The sequence below is a fragment of the Solenopsis invicta genome, chromosome 13, assembly GCF_016802725.1.
Source record: "Solenopsis invicta isolate M01_SB chromosome 13, UNIL_Sinv_3.0, whole genome shotgun sequence".
Lineage (NCBI taxonomy): Eukaryota > Metazoa > Arthropoda > Insecta > Hymenoptera > Formicidae > Solenopsis > Solenopsis invicta.
Genome location: NC_052676.1, coordinates 11,951,263 through 11,962,060, shown reverse-complemented (window position 1 = coordinate 11,962,060; position 10,798 = coordinate 11,951,263).

Here is a 10,798-nt window from a genome sequence, read left to right as displayed (position 1 = left end):
TAACAGTTTCTTGGTGCGATCAGCTTAATACCCCTAGGATTATATGTGACAACGTCAAGTTTAATATCCCTCTCACATATAGAAAATTTCCGCAATCATCACAAAGTTGCATCTCGTTACACCAAGCTATGCAATTTAGTCAGTTCCCTTGTACAGTTAAATAATAAAAGAATTTATTTATATAAGATAGACAGCATTCGCCTTTTTCTCTTTTTTTTTCTCCATTAAATATTTATATAGACACATCATGTAAAAAATTACATGTAAAAAATAAATAATAATAATTACCAAGATAGTAACAGACAAGGGTTAAGTTATATTATTAATTTTCACACAACGGCACATGTTACGTCCCTCGATGCCTTTAATGAGACTTTCACCTCTCCTCCTCTACTTTCTACCTTCTCAATTCATATATAGAAGAGTAAATTAATTTAATTTAAATTATTACTTATTTATTGTTATCTTACGAGATAAGAACTCTGTCCCATTATTATTTAGTTAACAATGATTGATCAACATAGCTGTTTCAACATTAGATTAGAAAGCGTGAATCAAAATCAAAATTAAAATTAAGAGATTTATAAATTAATAAATTAAAATTTAAAAATCTTTAGTGGAAAGGTTCAGTCTTGTTTACATCTCGTTGCATGCCTGTACACTGAACTCACTCTCATCATTAGCCCATTGTTTTTGTTATCCTCTCTTTCTCTATGCCTCAATGCAGTCAGTACCGCTGCAGTGTGAGCCGACCATCCGCTCCACATCTGCATGTCTACATCCTCTTCGCTCATGCCAACTCCTGGAGAACCTCAGAGCAGCAGCATGGACATCAAGGTCGAGGAGGCCGTTCATCCTTCCAGGACATGACTGGAGCGTCCATCCAGCCTGGTACAATGTCTCTTACATCACCCCCACAGTCAGTGTGAAGCTCAAGCAATATTCATTTGCTAATTAACGTTAACGTTATTATATTTAATTAGAAGGAGGGGGGGGGGTGATTATATAGTCATATATAATATAAGTCATTAATTTATAAGTCATTAATTTATTAGTTTATCCATTAGACGCTATAGATATCCACTAGCGTACGTAAAGTCACTCTCTCATGAGATTATTATAAATAAATATTATAAGTACAGAATATACTCAATTATACTGTTTATTATTCCTTATTATTTCCCAAATGTTTAAGAATCAAATTTGACCTACTTATATAGGGTGTATTTTCTGTACATACTAAGAGGGAACGCATAACACTAGATAGAGTTCACTTAATAACATATCCGGGCAATCTAAATACACTTGCTATTTAACAAGTAGAAGCAACATTTAAGTTATTCGTATATAATGACTCAGGTGCACTTTTTGTCTAGCAAGTCACAAAATAAGGAGTTGTCTCAATACTCCAGGCATTCCCACACTTATGCGTGGCGGAGGTGCAGCACTTTACACACCGCTTGCACTCCCGCCGAAAAGAGCCAGGGCCTACACCATGGCCACGAGCTCCAAGGAGAGGGGAAGCATACAAAAACATGTTATATGTTATATATTATATTTAGCATCACTGCATCCAAATATCCATTCCACTACAATGCAGCCGTTAGACGGAAGCCTCCCACGTTCAATGATTCGTAACCGTGCAGGGAATCTCCAACACATAAGTCTAACAACGCATGCGCACCGCGCCAGCGCCGGAGAAGCAAGCGATCAATCCTTGTAGGTCAGCACGATGCAATAATATTATTTCACGACATGCATACACAAGACCGCGAGTCAGCAAGTCCAAGAATGTCTCCGCATTACAAATAAAATGTTCAGATGGTCAGAATCAAAATGTTTAGTTCACTTGCAATCACAGAATTAAGAGTCAAGAGCATATAACGATCCAGGTGCGCAGTAAACCTCTGCGCATACACGTGTATTCCCACGAGCCAAATAACGTACAATTTAATTATAATTAAACAGTACAAAAATTTTCCCAATATTTCTTGAATCCCGTGAGTACAACGGTCATGGTAATCACAATATTCTCCAGTTATCATGTCACAGATAATAGATTATCCTCTCTCTGAGATGCCCACTCGACAGCCGCCATGTTGCTGCAGTACACAGCAACAAGCGTGCTCCGGAAAATCTAACAGGCACGATACACACGATACACACGAACCACACAGAATTCAACGTCTCCTCCATTGTCAGACATGCCCATCCATCTAAAAAGATTCCCTCAGTCAAGGAAATCAGCCTGGGACGCTCCGATAATTTTCTTATACAACTTAATTGGAGCGTGGGACATAGCCACAAACACCACAGGCCGCGTTCCTAAACTCAATTTATTCTAATCTAACCTAACCTAACCTGACAAATGCTATTTGTCTAGTCAGATACAATTTTCCTAAAATGGCTATTTGCCTGCGACATATACATACTTGATAATGTGTGACAGAAAGCGCTATAAAAAAATAGTACGAGAAAATGTGATAGAAAATCTGTTGTGTGATTGGTTACCTACTTAACTCGCGCATGTGCAGTTCAATTTCGTACGCTGAAATCGGGAGAATTGCGCTACTGTATATACTGTGTCTGCAGATCGTCCGCATACAGAAAATGTTGACTGCAGCAAACGACTGTCCGCAGATCGTCAATAAAAAGAGCGAAGAGTAGGGGACCGAGAACGGAACCCTTAGGGACGCCAGCTTGGATAGAAGACCAGAAGGAAAAGCTGTCAAGACCACAGATGCGCTGAGACCTGCAGGATAGGTATGACTCGAACCAGCGAAGGACAGAATGAGAGATGCCGAAGCACGGAAGCTTGCGCAAGAGCAGCTCGTGACTGACAGAGTCGAAGGCCTTTGAAAAATCGAATAAAATAAAAAGGGTGATCTTTCTGCAATCGACAGCTTGCCTAAGCCCGCCAGCTTCACGAACGCCGTTTGCGTGCTGCATCCGCAGCGAAAATCAGACTGGAGAGGATCGAGGAGATGAAGAGAGGACAGATAGGAGGATAGTTGGTCGGGCTGATGGGGCCGAGCGCTAGGCGAGGTAGCCAGGCGCCCGGTCCGGCCACGTAGAGCGCCGTGGACGCGGAATAAGCGGGGCGGGCGGCAACGACCGCTTGTCCCTGGGCGTGGGTTTTGCACCGGCGGATAATGCCAGGAGCGGCCCCATGGCTCTAAATAAGCGCGGGGTGGTTCGGAATGCACCGCGACATTCTCCCCCCCCGGATCGGATTAGGCCCACTCAGCTGACGTATCTCGGCTGGGCCAACAAAGCCCGACTCCCAACTCGGCGAACTGGCGCGTCGGGGAGCTTCAAACTTCATCCTCTGTGGAGGAACTGGATATCGTCCTTTGGGTTCCCAGACCCTCCACACATTGGGGCAAGGTGGGTTCGGTGGGTTTTTAGTGGGTAGGCGGGCCGGGTCTCTCCCTTTTTCTGCCGCGCAAGTGGTCTGTGCCGGCGAGGGGTACCGCGTCCCGAGTCCCACAATCCCGTGGTCTAGCCAACCTGGGGTGCAATGAGCATTTTCCACCCGTAAAAAAAAAGGAGGACAGTTGATCGAAAACGATGCGCTCAAGGACCTTGGAAAGGAAGCAGAGTAGAGAGATGGAACGATAGTCGGAAGGAGAGGAGGGAGACTTGACCTTGGGAAGAGGAATGATGTGGGAGCGCTTCCAAGAGGAAGGGAAGTTAGAGGAGTTTAGTGATAGGTTAAGGAGTTCAAGGATGAGGTGAAACGTGACAGGAAAAGAGTCGAGAATAAAACGCCGACCAAGGTTGTCAGGTCCAGCAACGTTGCACGAGCGCCGAGTGAGGGCTTTGTGAAGGACGTCGGGGGTAATGTGGAGAAAGTAGAAGGAAGACGGATCAGATAGCGTGGCCGATGGAGAAAGACAGGGGATAGGCAGCGGAGAAGGAAGGGGTGGGCGAGCGAGGAGAGGAAGGTGAGCAGTGGAGAAGAAGGAATTGAGTTAGCCAAGGGAGTGGTCAGCAAAGCGGAGGACCGTGATTTGGCTAGGCCCAGTGATTGGAGCTCAGACCACAAACGCGCAGAAGAGGGTGCAGTGTTAAGGCGCCAACTGAGGTAGTCATTTCTGGCAGCATCCAAGAGAACATTCACTCGATTACGTAAAAGATGAAAAGCAGCCAGATTAGCGGGAGAAAAGCACCGGCGGTATGCTCTCCTGGCCAAGTCTCTATCACGCATGATGAAACGGATGCTTCGGTCGATCTAGGGTGCGGGAGGTCTTCTGGCACAGATAGAGCGAAGCGGAGCCAGAGTATCAAAAACCAGATTAAGAGAGTCAGTGAGAATCGCGACCTTGTCGTCCAACTCATTGGATAAGTAGAAAGAGGTCCAGTCAAGCAAGGTTAGAAAATCATGCAGTGTCTCGGGATTAAGGTTGGAGAAATCGCAAACGGAAAAAGTACGAGGTGGATGTCGGTTGAAATGACAGTCAAGGGTGACTCCGATGAGATTTGGCAAGAGAAAAAAGAGACAGCGTGTTGGTGGTGCGACAACACAAAAGACCGGTTATTGACAAAGCAGTGGTCTATCCGAGAGTACGACACGGTGTGATGAGTGTCGGTGAACGGAACGATGTAAAGACCGTTGCTCTCACAGAAATCATTTAGTGAGATAGCATTAAAGGTTGGTTTGTTAAGGTCAGTGTTAAAATCGCCGATCACGACCGCAGCAGGGAAGGAAGGATGAAGCCTTTCGAATTCCCTCTGAAAATTAACGAGATATTCCAGTTTCGGTAGATGGTACACTACTGATAAGAGGAACGGCCTCTGTCCGACGGCAGAGATGCGCACGAGCATGTACTTGGGTTGACCACAATAGCGCACAGGCAATGATGCTAGAATACTCGCGGTGAGCCCGCCGCGCACGTAAAGGTCAATCCCTCCTCCACCCTGTCGACGCGTAGAAGTGAGAATCCGGGGAGTCGAACAAAGTCATCGACTACGTGGGGTTTAATCCACGTCTCTGACATCGCGATCACATTGTAGCGGTCGCGAGAGAAGTAGTCGCGAAATTCGCAAAAATGGGGAAGAAGGGACTGGTAGTTCACGTGGCAGCGACGGAGCAGACTAGCAGCAGCCGAGTGGGCAGACAAAGGGGGTGAGTCATTGCACGCAGATGAAAGACGCGCGACAGAGGCACGGCCGATCCCAGACGCGCCTCCGGATGCCGCTAAGGGCGCACGGGGCTTAACAGCAGGCGGATGCTGAGGACAGGACGCACGTGATGCGGCTACGGAAGAGGATACCAGAGTCCCAGCGCTCGATGCGGCATCAGGGGGTGGGGGACCGACCATAAGACTGACAAGATGCTCACGATGGTGAACACGCACAGATGGGGTGTCAGTGTGGTGTTTTATATATATAATGCCGTTGCAAACCCAGGCGCGGTGCAGGTTGCACTTACGGACGGCCGTTCTCGCCTCGTTGAAGAGCGATCTTGCGGACAAAAAGAGCCTCTGATTTACGTTTATCCTGGAACCGGCGAGCCCCGCAGACACCTCCACGCCTTCCAGGACACCCTTAGACTTCTTCCCATTAATCCATCGGTTGCGGACATCATTCGAGGACAGCTTGACATTGATTGGCCTCGGGCGATCGCCCCTCTACGGAATGCGTTTGCAGGACAGGATCTCGCCGGGAAGTAGAGCAACTCCCAGCGCCGAGGCAACGCCGGTCGCAACGGCTAGAGTGTCCTCAGTAGGATGTTCCCTCACTCCGAAAAGGATGAGCTCAGAGCTGAGCTTAGCGCGCTCGAGCGCATCAAGCCGCTCCTCAAGGTCACCCGCAGAAGCGCTACCGCTCGAAGGCCGCGCCTTCAAGGCATGGACACGGACATCCAGGTCAGACTGCCCAGCGTCGACCCGACGCACCGCGGACGCCAATTCCTCGGTTTTGGCCCCAATGGCGTCTAGAGACTGCTGAACACTGAGCTTCAGCAAGGTAAGCTGCGCCTTCATCACAGGGAGATCCAGCAGCTGCTCCTTCAGCGCAGGAAGATCTTGTAAAGTACGCTCGATGCCTTCAATCTTGGCCAGAACAGTGGCAAGAAGGTCCTTGACTGGATTAGACTGAGCAGCGGAAGTTAGAGCAGCCGACGCCGAAATACCATCCACCGACACGAGACCCCGAGAGTCGGACAGTCTCCCGGGAAGACCCTGAGCTCGACAGGTGGGACAGGAAAGCACTGAAGAATCAGAAGACTCCGATGCAGCGCCCAGTTGGTTGAAAGCGCAATCCTCATGGAAAATGTGCTTTGGATTGCAATCACAGCAGAGAGCGTCAGTCGCAGAGATGAAACGTTTGCAGATAGAACAGGATAGAGGTGGCATGGTTGATCGGACGATTTGATTGGCTAGCGACTCACGAACAGACCCAGGTACGGTGTGCGCAGGCGAAACGATCAGCACTCGAACAGACTTGGTCGGCAACACGAACACGGAGCAACGACGTGACAGGCAAAGGTTAGGCCGAAGAGATGACACAGTAAAACCGCAAAAAGAAGGCAGAAACGGCTCAAATACACCCACCTGAGAGACAGATGTCGAACAAGAAGGGCCCTCGACAAGACTATCTGCAACAAGAAACCTCGCGGGACAAAAAGCAGCAGCAAAGCACGAAAGAACAGAGGAGCAAGCTAAGACAAGTCTGTGCGATACTCACCGAAAGAGAGAAAGAGAGAGAGAGAGATACTTGCCCGATCAAGTTTGAACGTAAGTACTCACTTATTATCCCGCAAATCAATGCATGTGTCATGTATTGGTCAACCTGATTCGTAAAGAGGGATGTGGAGCGGTATCGAGCAAAGATCGTATAAATGCGGTGCGCAATCGATGCGTGAATCAATAATCGCTCGATTATTAGAAGCTAATCAAGACGATAACAGTAGAAGAATTATCAGGAAGAAATGGCCAGATACACAAACGAAGAATATTACGACATGATAATGGCATATGGAGAGTGCCAGGGACAACCTCACGCTGCTGCAAGAAGATACGCGGAATTATATCCGCATCGAACAAGACGTCCGTCAGCAAACATTATATTTGCGACAGCACAACGATTATACGATACCGGAAGCATCCTGCCAAAGAAGAATGATTGTGGTAGACAACGCAATCAGAGAAACGTTCGTACTGTGGAAACAGTTCTTCGTGCTGTTGAACAAGAGACCAAAACTAGTATTCGGGTTATTGCTCAAAAGCATAATTTGTCTTACTCCACAGTACAAAAAATTTTAAAAGAAGTAAAAATACACGCTTACCATTACACTTGCGTGCAAGATTTACGAGAGGAAGATTATCAACGAAGAAGAAGATTCTGAGAAAATTTTTTAAGAAGAGTAAACGAGGATCCGCAATTTCCTTCTCGTGTGATATTTAGCGATGAATCGTTGTTCGCACGAGAAGGAATTGTTAATTTGCACAACATGCATATGTGAAGCGATGAAAATCCTCGAGTTACTCGACTTAAAAGTTTTCAAGTCCGATGGAAAATTAACGTCTGGGCAGGAATTATGGGTACAAATATACTGGGTCCAATTATTTTGCCAGAGATCCTGAATGGAGCATCATATAAGGACATTTTGGCAGAAAATATTCCAGATTTTTTAGAAGAAATACCACTTTGCTGAAAAGAATAGAATTATATTCCAACAAGATGGTGCTGGACCTCACAATGCCAAAGTTGTTACGGACCATTTAAACGAACAATTTCCTGGCCGTTGGATAGGCCGGTATGGCCCAATATCTTGGCTTGCAAGATCGCCGAATTTGAATCCATTGGATTTTTTTCCTATGGGGATACTGCAAAATTATTTATAAGAAGCTTCCTGAAGATTTAGAAGATTTAAATGACAAGCTCCATTATGCTATTTGGGACATCGACAACGATATTCTACAGAAAACTCACAAGGGGAGGACCAAGTGAGAGACCCCTGGATTTTGATCCCAATTTTTTTAGTTATTCTGGAGACGAAAAAAAAGTTTACGTCTCCCGGCGTTTCATTGAATAGGCCTTAGTTTCGAAATAATAAATTTGCGAAAATTGGCCAAACCGCCGCGCGCCTTATGAGCCTTCCCGGTAACTCTTCTCGCAACCAGTGCAGTCGGCTCCGTGCGTTAGGTGCTTGCTTTACAATCGTAAGATCCGGGTTCGCTCCCGGATGTGTGCAATATTTTTTTTTCTTTTTTTTTCTTTTTTTAATAAATGTATTTATTTATCTTGATGATATTAATATAGTATGCAAATTTCTAAAATAGAAAATTTAATTTAATATCATTTTCTAAACTTCAATTTAAATTTAATTTGAAGGGAATTTGAATTCATGTAATAATATTTGAAATAATAAATAGGTAATAATAATAATAATATATAAGTTATTTGAAACGGATAACATATAAAAGCAACGTATCTAAATTTTCAAATTGTTTAATTTAAAATTTAATTGGAAATAATATTAACAGTATTTTAAAATTCTAGTTTTTAAAATAATTAATCGTAGAAGAAGAATACCAGTGTTAAATTTAAACAATTTAAAAATTTAGATACGTTGCCTTTATATGTTATCCGTTTCAAATAACTTATATATTATTATTATTATTACTTATTTATTATTTCAAATATTATTACTTGAATTCAAATTCCCTTCAAATTAAATTTAAATTGAAGTTTAGAAAATGATATTAAATTAAATTTTCTATTTTAGAAATTTGCATACTATATTAATATCATCAAGATAAATAAATACATTTATTAAAAGAAGAAAAAAAAAAAAAAAAATATTGCACACATCCGGGAGCGAACCCGGATCTTACGATTGTAAAGCAAGCACCTAACGCACGGAGCCGACTGCACTGGTTGCGAGAAGAGTTACCGGGAAGGCTCATAAGGCGCGCGGCGGTTTGGCCAATTTTCGCAAATTTATTATTTCGAAACTAAGACCTATTCAATGAAACGCCGGGAGACGTAAACTTTTTTTCGTCTCCAGAATAACTAAAAAAATTGGGATCAAAATCCAGGGGTCTCTCACTTGGTCCTCCCCTTGTCAATAAAATGTATTGAGACGCATGAGAGCTTGTGTCGCAATGAACGGTGGCCACTTCAAACATCTATTGTGAGAAAAGAAAAATGAAATAAACCATTAATCTGCCCTTTTCAGGGCAACCAAATATTTCATACGTGGAACATTTTCCTACAAACAATTCACAAAGTATTATAAAAAATGAATAAAATACTCAAGGAAATTGTATGATATGTTTCATACAATTTTCAAGAAAAATTAATGAGAAATGAGTAATAAAAAATCAACATAATTTATTTAAAAATATTACATTTACAATATTTTAAAATAAATTATTTTAATTTTTTATTACTCCTTAATACACATAACTTTTTTAAAAATGTTGCATTTGCAATATTTTTTAATAAATTACATGTACTGATAAAAAATTATTTATATTGTTTCGTCCGCGTGTTGCGCATGTGACCGTAAACTCAAAGATTTCAAGGTCATCCTGATTTTTAAAAGCCGAAAAACTGAGTTTGGTATGAGACAAGAGACAGTCGCTTGAGAAACGTGAGCCGTAAACGCGCCTCGAGTGCAACGTTTGGGGGCTCGTCCGGGATGACCATGAAATTCTTGAGTTCACGGTCACAGACGCGACACACGGGCGCAACAATATTTGTAATTTTTAATTACCGCGTTCCGATTTTTAAAACGTCAATCACGCAGTGTTACGCAAACAATAAAACTAGTCGATTGCTCGCTCGTAAAGCAAAGAGGATATAACCTAACCACTTTGATGTGAACACGTGTTTCTTCTTTTGAGTAATTTTCACGCGTAAATCTCACGTGATTAGTAGTGACTAATAGTAATTGACGATAGTGCTTCGTATAAAGTGACGATAGTGATTTGTATGTGTTAGTATTTTACGACCAAAGAAATGATTGTAGACCAAAGAAATGAATGTGACAAGTGATGTGATTTAAAAAGAAAAGAGGAAAATCGCAAATTTCATAAAGATATTTTATCTTTGTGAAGATAAAGGCTGATCGCTGTGCGGGATAATAAGTGAGTATTCACGTTCAAACTCGATCGGACACGTCTCTCTCTCTCTCTCTCTCTCTCTCTTTCTCGCTCTCTCTGCGATCACGTGAGTACCGCCACTAGCATGCTTGCTTGCTCTGCTTTTTGAGCTTGATTTCTGCTGCTTTCTGCCCTCCGGGGCGCTTCTTTCAGCTCCTATCTGTCAAGGGCTTTCTTTTACTTGACACCACACTATTGAGGTGAGTGTCTGCCTCGCTTTTTGGCGTTCTCTCGCTATATTCTTGGCTCTTTCTACTCTCGGAGGTTATGGGTCTCTCTTTGCGGCATTCTGCTTTTGCCCGTGCGCCTTTGGTCTGAGTGATTCCGAAGTTCCGCTACCCATCGTCGGCGAGCGAGTGCCCGAGCGCGTTCTTAAACCCATCAGCTCTACGATTACAAGTGCGTCCCGCAACACATCACAGGCCGACCTAGCAATCGCCAACCAATCAGGATGCCTCTTATCTGCCAAGTGTGCAGGAAATTGCTGTCGGCGACAACAGCAATCCAATGCGAGCGCGATGCGAAGCAGATTTTCCACGTGGAGTGCATGGAGCACCCCACCGACTCAGCTATCTCTCTGAATGACATCTTCTGTCCTGTTTGTCAGGAACCCTGCCATTCTCGGCTTTCCGCTCTCATACCAAGCCGCATGACTCAGCCGCCGTCTGCTCTGCTCCACCGGA